The sequence below is a fragment of the Dreissena polymorpha genome, chromosome 9 (assembly GCF_020536995.1).
Source record: "Dreissena polymorpha isolate Duluth1 chromosome 9, UMN_Dpol_1.0, whole genome shotgun sequence".
NCBI lineage: Eukaryota > Metazoa > Mollusca > Bivalvia > Myida > Dreissenidae > Dreissena > Dreissena polymorpha.
In genome coordinates this window covers 100,323,789-100,339,125 of record NC_068363.1, presented here as the reverse complement: position 1 = coordinate 100,339,125, position 15,337 = coordinate 100,323,789, and the positions used below count along the sequence as shown (strand labels likewise).

General features: G+C 35.2%; 1 long non-coding RNA gene across 1 annotated transcript in view; it reads right to left on the bottom strand.

The window, feature by feature from the left end:
- Window positions 1-14,352, bottom strand: part of LOC127845077 (uncharacterized) — an 83,265-nt gene extending 68,913 nt beyond the window's left edge. Inside the window, exon 1 of the long non-coding RNA XR_008033044.1 lies at window positions 14,204-14,352. This is a non-coding gene — a long non-coding RNA (uncharacterized LOC127845077). The remainder of the gene's footprint in view (window positions 1-14,203) is intronic.
- Window positions 14,353-15,337: the final 985 nt, after the last annotated feature.

Below are 15,337 nucleotides of genomic sequence, written 5' to 3'. Positions count from 1 at the left end.
ACCAGCACAGTAACTAACCAAATCGCATGACATCAGAATGGTTACCTACGGATTAACATTTCACAAGCACAGTAACCAATCAAATCATATGACATTAGAATGGCTTTCTATTGATTGGTCAGCAGATTATTTAGCACACTTATTTAATAATGCACGTTTCAACAGAAAAGTAATTAATAGATTGACCATCTAATTATCATCTCACCTAATTAACAAATAAGTGTCGTATTTCGTAGAATCATCTGTTCTATCCTAACACGTATTCGCATTAAACAATCGACATTGATTGTAATATAAAACACGCACCCTCATAAGCCTCATTCTGGGAAGACTGGGCTAAATGCTTTTGCGTAAAGTGTTATCCTGCTTCATGCCGTTGACACATTATATCAAAGGCAAATACTTAATTGACATAACAATTTAATTATTCTTTTCGAGCCTCCTACGCGTACACAACATTCCAGATGACCGAATAACAACCGAATGTGTCACGTAAAAAAAGTTCCATTTTAAACTGTTCCTTTTAATACTTTCCTATTGAAAAGAAAAGAAGAAATAAAAAACGAATCGAGAATGTGATATTTTTCTTGGTAAATAATGAAAAAAATGCAGCAACAAACAAAAACAAAATTTTATTTACCTTATTGACAACTTTTATCCATTGCTTATAACAATACATTAACAACGATATACACAATCATATTCTGTTCTTCCATCCTTTTGTCGAAATCCATTTTCTGTAATTATCGAACACAGGTGGAAGTAACGTACCCTGGATATTATAATATATATATACTTTTTATTTTTTTTAGGAGCCCAATATATTAAAATAAATATATAAAATCATGTTTAATGAGAAAAAATTGACAAAGAGCAATACAACAAAAATCCCCACACTCTGATATTGGAGTTATGCTTCCATTATCAGAGGGTGTTTTTTTTTTCATGGCTCTTTGTCAATTTTTTTCTCATTAAACATGATCTTATATTTTATTTTAATATATTGGGCTCCTAAAAAAAAATATATATATTATACTATCCAGGGTACGTTACTTCCACTTTTAAACCACACGTTTTTATAGCGTTTATCTCGAATGCTAACCACTCTGACCCAAAACCCGATTTACGAAATCGTAATCCTGACGTAGCGAATTATTTTATTCCTATCGAAATTAACAATTATGAATGACAAACACACAATCCGAAATACGTTTATGATTCGTTCGATGCTTTAAAAATATTTCTAAAGAATACTGTTGACACAACCATGTCAAAATTGTGTCCATAAAATCCTGAAATACACTAGATAGTTTGTTACGTCTGAGAAATGACGTCACACTAGATAAGTCATAAATTGCGTAATCAAGTAACTGAAAATGATAAGTACGGAAAGCTAGGTCGGTAATATATTTTTAAGAAGAAAAAAAAGGATGATTTATATAATATAAAGATAACATTCATGATGCGTCCCAATAAATTTCAAATGTCAAATATTAGAATATGTTAATCGTCACAGCGTGCGTAGGAATACACTATTTCCTGTTGACCGGAGATAGGAAAATTTATTCGACCCTGCTTTGTTTGGTCAATGTTTGCAACAGAGGCAGGATAAAAATAGAATACATGGTTGGTGCCGAGATGGAGAAAGTTTATCCGGTTCGGCCCTAAGAAAGCCTCCCCGGATAAACTTTCTCCATCTCGGCACCAACCTTGTTATCTCTCTATCACAGATCAATCTGTGCAGTCCGCACAGGTCAATCATGAGAGACGCCACTGTCCGCTTTTACGGAATTTTTCATTTGACTGAAGTGCGAACTGCAAAGGCTAACATGGGCTCCACTTTACGCACATGTATTGAGCCCAGTTTTCCCACAACGCGGCTCGTAAAATGCATGCATTGCATGTATGCTTATGTTGGTTTTATATATGGTCAGTTGACGGCCTCAATGCATTGCATGTATGCTTATGTTGGTGTTATTTAAGATCAGTTGACGGCCCTCCATGCATGGCATGTATGCTTATGTTGGTGTTATATAAGGTCAGTTGACGGCTCTCCATGCATTGCATGTATGCTTATGTTGTTGTTATTTAAGGTCAGTTGACGGCTCTCCATGCATTGCATGTATGCTTATGTTGTTGTTATTTAAGATCAGTTGACGGCTCTCCATACATTGCATGTATGCTTATGTTGGTGTTATATAAGGTCAGTTGGCGGCTCTCCATAGATTGCATGTATGCTTATGTTGGTGTTATATAAGGTCAGTTGACGGCTCTCCATGCATTGCATGCTTGCTTATGTTGGTGTTATTTAATGTCAGTTGACCGCTCTGCATGTATCGCATGATTGCTTATGTTGGTGTTATTTAAGGTCAGTTGACGGCTCTCCATGCATTGCATGCTTGCTTATGTTGGTGTTATATAAGGTCAGTTGACGGCCCTCCAGAATGCAGTTGGAAGTTTAAAGGTCAATTTTAAAGAAGATCCAAAGTCATTATATTTAACGCTATTTAGATTGAAAAATGATTAAACTATCGTGAAAATAACGTTTGCGTGTTGTGTTTCACCTGAAAAAGATGATTTTGTTGACTTGTATGATCGTAACTCGCAAAGCGTTGATTCGCTTATCTCCCCTGTTTTCCCCTGTTGTGTGACGTCAGAGCTGAACAAGCATTTTCGCGTCCGCTTAGAAGATAAGCGCTAGATCAGAACTCGGGTTTTATTTTTTCTGTTTATATTGATATTTTCGTGAAATTGTTTCCACAGTAATAGGGAAAATTGTTATCTGTGCGGCCTTTCGCTGTAAATCACGTTCTGGAAAAGATAATGTGATTCTTTTCCAGTTTCCGAAAGACAAAAAACTGGAAAAGATTTGCACCGAAATCGGTCGTGCTAGCCATGTTTCCAAACACAAACTGTTTTCTCCAAATAAAAACAGCCGCGTCTGTTTCTGCCTCGGCATCGATTCACAGAATCACGCCGCGTCTGTACACGCGGCGATTACCCGAGTAAAAATATTTACAAATATTTATTGTATACTTTAGCAAATGTTAAATAATTTTAAAATTAACGAAAATTAGAAACAGATACAGATAATACGCCGATATATTAACTTCTGCGCGATTGTGTTAACATTTCGTCAGCTTCTCTTCATACTTCATACAATTACCATCGGATGACAACTGTCAAAACAATGATAATTCCGTATATGGCCGATTTCCGTTTTTCACATTAAATTCTGGTAAATATTAAAGAAATAGTGCTCAAATTCCTAAACAAAAAACTTTCTCTATTTTTTTCCAAAGTATGAAACGAATTTCGGCATGTGTTTCTTTTTAAAGATTTGATGAAATTTCGATTAAAAGTTTCGTAGTGAATTTCAACTAAAGTACCGGAGTATCTCGCGAGTTATTTGCCATTGACAATTCCTTTGAATAAAATAAAAATCAAATACGCTGTATCGTTATCGTTACACTCTTTTAGTTCGTTCATTATTAAAAAATTACATTCAATTGCATACATTTGTATTGTACAGTATACTGATCGCACAAAAAATCATCGTATACAATTCAATTATTTATACTTTGTTTGGTCTGTGTATGATGTATGTTGGATGGTTCTCATTTGTTTTTAGAAATTATTTTGACAATAAATATCGTTATTTTATACGTTTTAAGCAAGTCTCGTTTCCGAGATCATATACGGGAATTCACTGTGTGAGTTACTTCGATATTTTTACTGATCTATAAAAATCATTGTTTTGACAGACGGCACGTGCTTATCTAAAGTTTGTGTGTCGTAATACACATGATATTGGATGTTCAGGGCTTGAATTGGCAATAAAACAAAAACGCGGTCAACGGTTTTCGATAGAACGTTTGTACTGACCAACATAATATTTGATATCGCACGTGCTTATCTTACATTTAGGAATCAAAAAACACTGGTCGAAGCCATTGTGTGCTTCTTTGTGCCATAAAACACAATCCCGCTGGCTATTTTCAGTAGCACGCGTGGTCAGAAACTAACAAGTAAGAGTAATAAATCACAGAGATTATGATCTGAGAACTGCATGGAGTCTGAAATGAAACAAATCAAAATGGTCGCAGCCTAATTTTTTTAATATACAATTCGACATGTAGACATATATGGTGAAATTATTAAAAATCAATTATGGGTTGGTCGTGGCTACAAACCACGGACTCAAGATGAGAATAGACACTCCGTGTACAAACTGCGAAAAAAATAAACAACACGAAATTATCACTAATCCATGTGCGGTAGCCTACAGCTAGGTGCGAGCACGGTTTCCTTCAAGCATCGGCGACTAAAAGGCTAACAAAATTGAAATTTGGAAAATAAGACATATTCTGTTTTTATCTGCTAACAATCCCGAATGTTTATTTGACGCTTGAATTTGTAAACGGCGCTCTAACAGAAGACAATCAGAAGTGTGTTTCGGATTACAAATGTGTATTGTTATTGGGGAATTCAACAAAACATTTATGTTTGTAATATATTTGTAATGAATTAAATATAAATTTGTTAAAAAGCTTTACGTGTCGAAAAACTATTTTGATAATATTATGCGTGAAAAGCACGATTTCCAGGAGGATTACACCCGGTTGCTATCATCAGTAGATCTAACTGACTACGATTTTATCGTGGAGGAGTACACATAAGGATAAGTGTTGTAGGATACCAAAGCCATAACACTGCAATAAACCAATTAAATTATCGATTGATAGTGACTTGTGGGTTATTCAGAGGCAATCAAATTACCGCTAATGCTTGTAACACGCGCATTTTTCGCAAAAATTAGGATATTATGTTTTTCATTTTCTTCCATTAATAAGACGCTTCGGAAAAAAGTCGCGTCTTTACCCCCGAAAAATACGGTAGTGTGTTTTCTGTCCTCTGAAATTTTATTGAACTTTACATTTGCACTATGCATAAGTGGAAAAGATAACGAACTAGACCAAACATGCGCGATGAACAGTTAGAGCATCGATGACATTTAAATCGATAGGTGCAAATGATTAGAATTATTGTTATAAGTTAAATTATGTGTAACAATAATACGATTTCGTTCACTTGCATTTATTTACAAAAAAAATACAATAATTTAGATATATGATGAACCATCTGATAACAAACATTTTAGGGCTTTTTCCAGCCCTTTTTGGGAAAAGGAGTCTTGTCTAATTGAGCTTTTTTATATCGATATAATGGCGTTCACTGTTCATGTACGGTCAAATTTCATTCAGTTCATCTTCATAATGATCATATTCGTCAGAACATTCCATAATTTAACATAAACGTATTGATGTAATAGCAATGCAGTTGATAGTCTTGGCATAAATAACGCTGTTAAAAAGAGCGGATGTACAGCTCTGACGTCACAGCAAGGGAGGTAGTCAGTCCAACTTTTAGAAAACGGCGCGTTATTGGAAGATTTACCAGGGGTGATTTATGGCATAAGGCGTAACGCTTAATTGTTGCAAATAGTTTTATTCCGTATCTCAAACAATTATCTTTCATATTATAAAGTTTCCAAAAGTGTTAAAATTGACCTTTAAGTACAAAGCAGGCTTTGATCGATGCCCTGATGAAGAACATTTCAGCCATGGAGCAGCAAATGAGTAAGATCATATTACAAAACTGTGTATATACATTTTCGCAAATGTTTGCACCTATGTATATATCGCATAGTTTCATTTATTATTGAAAATTTATATAAATGCAGCATCTGATTATTTTGTAATAGGTATGAGCACGTCAATAACCGTTGATAAATGGCTTTACTTTTCAACCACAAGTACACTACATGGAAGCTCTATAGAGTTTAAATTTATGTAAACATGGAGGTGAAACACCTTAAGTTGCACACAAATGGGAATACGTGAAGTTGTTAATATATTGCCACAAGAATGGATATCGCCAAATTGCTGTTTTGCTATGGGATACCATTTTAATTACCACGTTACTTACTAGCACGTTGTAAGATGAGAGCGCCATAATCCTACGTTACAGCCCTAATGTTCGCGTTCATTGGCGGGATTTCACTTTTATTTCAGGCCACCTTAATCAGATCCTACATAACCCGCAGGCCGTGGCCTTCACCGCTCAGCTGTCACATGACCTGACCAACATCGGTGCTAGTCAACCAGTGTTGTTTGATAACGTGGTTATAAACCCTGGTAACTTGTATGAAAAGATGACCGGACACTTCATGGCACCACAAAATGGTATGGTAATGAAGTACCTGATTTTTGTCTAGCGATCAACCCGATAGACTTAAGACTTTTTTAATTATTAAATGGTACTTTTATAAATATACATGTATTTGTTCATTGTATAGCTCATAGGTTATTGATTTCTACACATTTGAGATAGTATGTCTGAAAAGAAATCTTCGTACATATCAAGAAAAGACACATTCGAGCAACATTATTACCAGCTGCAACTTATAATGCGATTGTAACGTTCCTTGATTCCGTTATAGAGTATTACATGTAAAATGTTTTACGTAAGAACATAGTTAATGCAAGTGTTTACCTTAATAAAGAATTGTTATAATTAATGCGCACATAAGTTGTTCACTAAAATGCGAGCACGTTTAATTCCAGGTTTGTACATATTCTACGTAACCATTACGAGCTATGCCAACCATGGCTCCAGTTTTTCTCTGATTAAGAACAGCCACCACCTGCTAACCATCACGTCCACACCGACACTCGTGCATGGTAACTAAACCAACCCGGAGACTAACACGCACGTAATTACCGAGCGATTAAACGCGGGCGATCAGGTTTGGGTTCAGAACGGTCGCTTCAGCCCGCAGTAGGGTCTCAGTGGAAATGAGCAGACGTCGTTTTCCGGTCACATGATCACGCCGTATTTCAGTCCATAAATGAGTTGAAATTAAATGATCGCGAAACCATCTCAAGTATTATTAACGTGTTAACGTAGATGTACCCTTACAAAAACATTTCATCAGTAAATTTACTTTCTAAACTGGTTTGCTGTCTTTGTTGAACATTCAGTGGATTTATAAAATTGCAAATATATCTTAAGCTTTTGCTCGCTGTGTGAACAAGTTGATTTATAAAACAATATTTTTCCCTTTTTTACCGTGACTTTTATGCAATGCGAAATGAATAATAGTGTATAGACTATTCATATAAGTATATGAAGTAACGACCATGATGAGAAAGGCATACCCACGCCTTTTGTGAATGTAACGCTAATAAGCATAGCATATCCGTGCCATCTTTCGATCTAACGATAATAAGCATAGCATATCCGTGCCATATGTCGATCTAACAATAATAAGCATAACATACCCTTGTCCTCTGTCAATCAAACGATCATTAGCATGGCATATCCATGCCAACGTCAATCTAACGATTATTAGCATTGCATACCATAACCCTCTGTCAATCTAACGATAATTAGCATTGCATACCATAGCCCTCTGTCTATCTAACGATAATTAGCATTGCATACCCTAGCACTCTGTCAATCTAACGATAATTAGAATTGCATACCCTAGCCCTCTGTCAATCTAACGATAATTAGCATTGCATACCATAGCCCTCTGTCAATCTAACGATAATTAGCATTGCATACCCTAGCCCTCTGTCAATATAACGATAATTAGCATTGCATACCCTTGCCCTCTGTCAACCGTACGATAATTAGCAATGCATTACCATTTCCTGTGTAAAACAAACGATAGCTAGCATGGTATACCCGTTTCATATGTCAATCTAACGATAATTAGCATGGAATTTCTATGTTCTCTGTCAATTTCACGATAATTAGCATGGTATTACCATGTCCTCTGTCAATCTAACGGTAATTAGCATGACATACTCATGCCCTTTGTCAATCTAACGACAATTAAAACCTTGTTAACACTCTAGATGCCACATTTATTGTCCAATCTTAATGGAACTTGGTTATAAGATTCATCCCACTAATATCTTGGACGAGTTCGAAAATGATGCCGGTTGGTTGAAAAACATGGCCGCCAGGGGGCGGGGCATTTTTTCTTATATGGCTATAGTAAAACCTTGTTAACACTCTAGAGGCCACATTTATTGTCCAATATTCATGAAATTTGGTCAGAAGATTGGTGTCAATGATATCTTGGATGAGATCGAAAATAATTATGTTTGCTTGAAAAAAATGGTTTTCAAGAGGTGGGGCATTTTTCCTTATATGGCTATATTAAAATCTTGTTAACACTCTAGAGGCCACATTTACTGTCCGATCTTCATGAAACTTGGTCAGAAGATTCATCCCGATAATATCTTGGATGAGTTTAAAAATGATGCCGGTTGGTTGAAAAACATGGCTGCCAGGGGGCGGGGCATTTTTCCTCATATGGCTATAGTAAAACCTTGTTAACACTCTAGAGACCACATTTATTTTCCGATCTTCGTGAAACTTGGTCAGAAGATTTGTCCCAATAATATCTTTTTATCTCAGGTGAGCGACTTTGGGCCTTTCAGGCCCTCTTGTTTTATGTTATTTTACATTAACTTTTTAATTTCTGCACCGATTTACTTAAAATTGATACTGAGTCTCTCTTATGACAATACGGTCAATCTCAATTATGCATGGCGCCATTACCAACCCTGGGGCGCCCCGGCCACATAGGCCACGCCCACCCAAAATTGCCTTTTACTATAATTTCTTCATTTCTACACCGATTTACTTCAAATTGATACTGAACCTCTTTTATGACAATACGGTCAATCTCAGCTATGCATGGCCCCATTACCAACCCTAGCACACCCCGCCCACATAGGCCACGCCCACATAGGCCACTCCCACCAAAATTGCCTTTTACTATAATTTCTTCATTTCTACACCGATTCACTTCAAATTGATACTGAACCTCTCTTATGACAATGCGGTTAATCTCAACTATGCATGGCCCCATTACCAACCCTTGGGCGCCCCGCCCACATAGGCCACGCCCACCCAAAATTGCCTTTTACTATAATTTCTTCATGTCTACACCGATTCACTTCAATTTGATACTGAACCTCTTTTATGACAATACAGTCAATCTCAACTATGTATGGCCCCATTACCAACCCTGGGGCGCCCCGCCCATAATAGGCCACACCCACCCAAAATTGTCTTTAACTAAAAAATTTTCATTTCTACAGCGATTCACTTCTACTTGATACTGAACTTCTCTTATGACAATACGGTCAATCTCAACTATGCATGGCCCCATTACCAACCCTGGGGCGCCCCTGGGTCAAACATTCGGCGTGGGGCTTAGCGTCGGCCTCTGTCGCGCCATTTCTAGTTCATTCCGTCTTCATTCCATCATTTTGTCCATCAATCTGTCTGTCTGTCTGTCACAAAATTTTGAAATTGGCGGGGGATATCAATTCAACAAATTTGATTGTTGCCGTAGAATAAAATAATTTTCATGAAAATTTACATGTTTTCTTATGTTTCTTCCAAAAAACATACCTTCAACTAAGAGTTTTGCAATTGTATGAGTATAGGAAGTTAGGAATTCATTATATTTTATGAAATTGAAGGAGGTGAATGTTGTATCTTAATTCAGACTTAAAGAGATTTCTCATGTATTAGCATCTTGTAACATCAGCTTTTAATTGGCTAGATAGAATACAAGTATAAATAATTATCATCACATTATGCATTCATTTTCATAAGATACTTACCATAGTTTCATCATATTTTCTTGTTGTTTCAAATATATATTTGTTCTGAGTTGGTCCTGCAGACTTACTCTTGTAACAGTTGATATGCTTTTCTGACTACATCATGTACTCATCTTGTAGATTTTATTAAGACATATATATGGGCTGTGCTCTCTTAAAAAAGGGGGTTTAATGCATGTGTGTGAAGTGTCACTCCAAATTAGCCTGTGCATGCTGCACAGGCTTATCAGGGAAGACACTTCCCCCCTTAACTAAATTTTTGAGACTTTCTGTAAGACGAGTAATACCATAAAAGCGGACAGTGTTGTTCCTGATTAGCCTGTGCAGACTGCACTGGCTTATCTAGGACGAAACTTTACGTGCATGTATTAAACCCACTTTTCACAGAGCACAGCCCATATTAATTTTAGTTGTGAAATAACTAGTTATATATATATCAGGGTTTACAGTCCCTTGATGGGAAGCAAATTTTATATGACAAGTATTTCAATAGTCAGTGTTCATGTTAAAAAACATACCGATATTAACAAGTGATTTTTCGATTCTAATTTTTACTAGCCTTTCATCACTAGTCAACGTAAACACAAATAAGAATAATCTGACTGTAAAGTCAATTGACAGCTGAATAGAGTCTTTTTAAAAACAATGAGTCACTTGTTACTCAATAAGCCTTAGGCTTTTAATGCAAGCGAGCTAAAATAAATGAGCCAGGTTCTGGGAAAATGGGGTTAAATCCATGTGCAAAAAGTGTCGTCCCAGATTAGGCTGTGATGAACTAATCAGGGACGACACATACCGCCTAGACTGGATTTTCGCTTAGAATAGTCTTCTTCGGAATGGAAAAAAATAAAATAAAAAGCGGAAAGTGTTGTCCCTAATTACCCTGTGCAGACTGCACAGGCTAATCTTGGACAATTCCTTATGCACATGCATTAAACCCCATTTTCTTAGAGCGGGATTTAAGTAGGTTTAAACTTAACAAAGCAATTTGGTCTATTTTAGATGGAAACCAAAGCCAGTGCTGGGGGTGGTAACACGAGTGAGAACATGCTGGCAAACTTCTTCAACAGTCTCCTCAGGAAGAAGTCTGGGGGTGTACGCACCCCACGACCAGGTTAGCTTGATTTCAATAGTTGTCCTCTAACACTTTTCACGCTCAGAAACAAAGTGAAAATGGCTTTTGCAACCAGCATAAAACCAGAACAGCCTTAACTCGCAGTCTGTTAAGGTTGCATGCTGTTTGTTGCTCATAAGTATCTTAAGGTTTGAAATGAAGCCTGTAAAACTAGATTATAGTGAAGAAGATTTTAAATTTAATTAGATTATCTAAGCAAATGAAAAAGCATCAAAGTGCGTTTCTTAGGTGTAAAGGGTTAAGAAAAAATTTATATTGATGGTTGTTTTTGGCCGGTAATCTATGTGTGAGTGTTCTAAAATAAAGGAATAATAAAAATTAGAGCATATGATGAGTATATGATTAAAAAACATGCTCTATTGGCTGACAAACAATGATTTTTCAGTTGTTTTTTACATGGTTTAATAAATATTTTTGCAATGGATGTTATATTTTAATAGGTTGCAATTATACGGATCAGATCTTGTTATAATTAACAATAACGATTATGTTCTTTGCTAATAGAAAATTCTGCAAGAATCATATCATTGTTTCAAGATATCCAATGTATGTCATGTAAGTATTCATCTGTAAGATGGGGTATAACTGTTTTGTTAAAGGACTCTTTGTAAAATCAAGTTAAGTTAAAATGTCGTCTTTGGCTTCTTCAGATACGGCAGCTTTTCATTCAGAGCTGGAAAAGATGACGAAAACCACGACAAAAACTGCCAAGAGGTCACAGTCGGACGTGAACCCAAATTGACCGAGTTCTGAGTCTTGATTGGCTAATTTTTGATCGTGTGACATTTTCCTACTTCCTGATTGGTAAATTCTGTGATGATTACAAGTTGACATGAAAGCTAGATCATGATAGGTGAATCCGTGATCATGTGAATGTAACCTTCACTTTGATTGGCTGAAATTAGTATCTTGTGAAGGAGGTGTTCAAACTCAATAGTGAAATTATATATTATTAAGGAATACATGTTATAAAGTATTTTATTGTGATCATTTGAGCTTTTTATGTGCTTATGATGCTGATTTGAGGAGAACATGTTTTCGCTTATGTAGAAATGTTAATAAACATAATGGCTGCACTGTGGTGGAAATTATTTGTGTTCATTTAAAAGTAGCATCTGCTTTATTTATTTTTTTTGTGCAACAACTAAGACATATTTCAATTTTTGTAAATAGTTTACTCTGTTAATTGTTTATATAAATTAGTGATGAATTGAGGATGTCATTGGATGGTGCATGAACTTGTTGTTTTCAGGATATTCACTAATAATGCATAAGTAATTCTTAAAATCAATTTTATGTACATGAAGATGCATGCAAGAAAATTACTGATTGAAATGGCTACTTAATTGACAGCAATAACTTTGACCTACGTTTGTATGAAAAGGAAAGTTTTACCTAACTTAAACTCTTTATCTTGTCCTTAAAATAGTCATTCACATTTAATTAGACACAAAGATGTGTGTGTGTTATTTTAATGGACATTCAGTATATATTTTTTTTCAATAAGTTCATGGGTGTATTTCTATAGATACAAAATTACCATTATGATTAATGTATTTTAGGTGCTAAAGAGTGGATTAAGGTTCCATCTGAAATACTGTCATTTCTTGCATGTACAATGTAGAACAAATATAATTGTACACAAAACTCAGTAGTATGGTTTACATGTGCACCTTATTAATACACTGATATATTAGTTTTGATATTTTGGTTTGAAAGCTAGGTAGCCTTGCAAACTGAAACAATGAGGGTAGCATACGTTATTTGGTTGTATAGTTCAGCAGCCTTATTTAATCTTCTATTGTGGCAATTGGTATAAGTCTTGTCAGATGCAATCTGACGCTTATGGTCCATTAGTTTTGTTTTCGCTTGTGAAGTCATGTGGGTGTGTTTGTACTAATAATCAAACTGCCTCGATATTTAGTGTTAAAGGGGCTTATCAACAGCCTTTCACCTTAATACAGGCACATATTGAAACTGTATCTATTCGCAATTTTTGACATAAAAATCGAGTGAGTAATGTGGTAATAATGGTATATTAATGAAATTATTAAAATAAATATATACTTAGCCAAAAAGTATTTTTTCAAAACTTACCTTTGGTTGGATTCAAACTGGCATCTGGAAAAGTCACTCATTTCAATGACAATTTTACTACATTGCAGTACCATTATCAATTGTGTGCATATGTATAGCAATTTAACTGCTGAGCTATATGGTCATAGCCGTCAATGTGCCCCTTTACCATGCTGTGCTGGTTTTCCAGGGTCTAGAAATCAGCGTCTTTTTCGATTGTTTTAGTCTGGGGATATATTTAAGAGAAGCGTAGAATAATGTAGATTCACTTATACTTACATATACCTGATTTACTTGTACATGTACTGAAATGTGATAAATATATTTCACATTTTACTCTTTTTAAGTGTCTTTCGCTTAATATATTGGCAATTGCAATACATACAAGCATGACAAGGTATTTCGCTTACAGGTAGAAAAGTTATGAAGTCTGTCTCAATGATATAAACTGTTCTTGTTCTTCAACATAGCATTATTATCTTTATGTTTATCGTATGGAACAAGTGTCAATTTCAGGGTTCTCAATAACTTTTGAGCCAACAGGCCTAAATGTTAAACCATCAGGCCTTCTAGGGGGGTCGGGGGGGGGGGGCATGATCTCCCTGAAAATGTTAAAATTAGGCACTTGATTTCCTGCATTTTTGGCCATTTTATGGCTATTTTAGTGGTCAACCAGGCACTTAAATTTGAGCATGTTTGTGTGCATTTTATTAATTTTAGCTTTTGTAACTAACAAAAGATAAATGGAAAAAGCTCTGTATTACTTTTGTAAAATTTTAACTCAACATATGATGAACACAACGTCAAAATATTTGACTGCTTTTTGACCGATTCCAATATGCGCCTTTTCATTGTTGTTGTTTTAATGCGTTAAGGGAGATAATGAAGCGACGTCTTTGCTTAATAGCAAATAGGAGCAATATTATCGAAAAGACACGCACATTTCGAAAATTCAATTGCCGATTTTCCAAATCTGAGCAATTTTCAACCGGCAAAAATCTGATTTCAAACGGCCGATTTGGCCGGCGGCCGGCTCTTATTGAGAACCCTGCAATTTACGTTTTCATTGTGTTTTAAATGTATCAGTTAAGTGACATGCCATGCTTACCATGGCTCTAAACTATTTTTTAACAATATGGATTGTGTTTACATCATGCTTGATATTGTTTTCTAAGTAAGAGGTTTTATAACTGATAATTAAATTAATATGTTACAATATTGAGCTATTGTTTGTAAGGGGGCAATATGAGTGTTACTTTAGATTACTTATTGCAAGAACATGAAGAAGTAAAATATATACCCATTCTACTTAATGCAGACTGAATTCTGAACAAGAATTCTTAATGAAAATGGGCTTGGGCACATTGTGAGATAACTTCTGAACAAATTCATAAACAATCACAAACCAAATTATGACTGACCTTTTCCACCGCTTGAATGAAAACTTGTCCCTACATAAGTTGTCACTTCTTTAGGGGAATTTAAAATTTAAGGAATTTTATTCAGGTCCAACCTGAGCTTTGAAAATACTGCATACTAAATATATAGGGGGACTTGATAGCAATCTACAATATAGAGATGGGCATTGGAAGATTTCGTACACAAGGTTTTAGAAGAAAAGATGACTTCACAAATCATGGGGCAATCTTTAATTGCCTCTCTTGTATTTGCTAAACTGAGCCATGTAATTGACATGAGTCAAGAAATACTATGATATATATAACTCATTACTTATATTTGCTTATGTTATGTCTATTTTATGTTTATTTATTGCATCATATATACAAAACATTTGTTGTTGGCATTTATGTTCATTTTCCTGCTCTTTAGCCTACAGGCTGAAATTGACTGGACACTGCATGGCAAAGTTTTTATTTGGATGTGCCTCATTATTTTCTGTCTAATAAATTTAGAGAAGTACAGTAATTATTTAAGCACATTCCCAAATTATTTTTTTAAAATGCTATTAATTAAATCATATCCTTTTTTTTCGAGCAGAATATATTATCATGTGCTTGCCTTTGTTGACTTTTTTGACCATTGACCTCTCAGTTTGTTTTGTTTCTAAAACTCTCTAATTATAAGTGCTCTTTTGTTTGTGTTTTGTGTCTGATGTGTGTTTGTTTCTTTTGTTAAGTAGAATATATATATTATTTATTCCCATTCTCAATACATTGTGCTACTTTTTTTCTTACATTTTTTTGACTTAAAGTATTAGTTTGATTGAAAGAATATGTCTAGCTTGTTGTTAAAAAAAAACTTGAATGCCAGGGTACTTGTGGCATACAGCAAGGACTGGATTGAAATTGATGCCTTTTTCAAACCCAAATTTGTATTGTGAATAACATTAGTCCGAGATTCACCCTAGCTGTATTCAGCTGTACAACTTGTTTATGCATTGGTGTGGAAATTA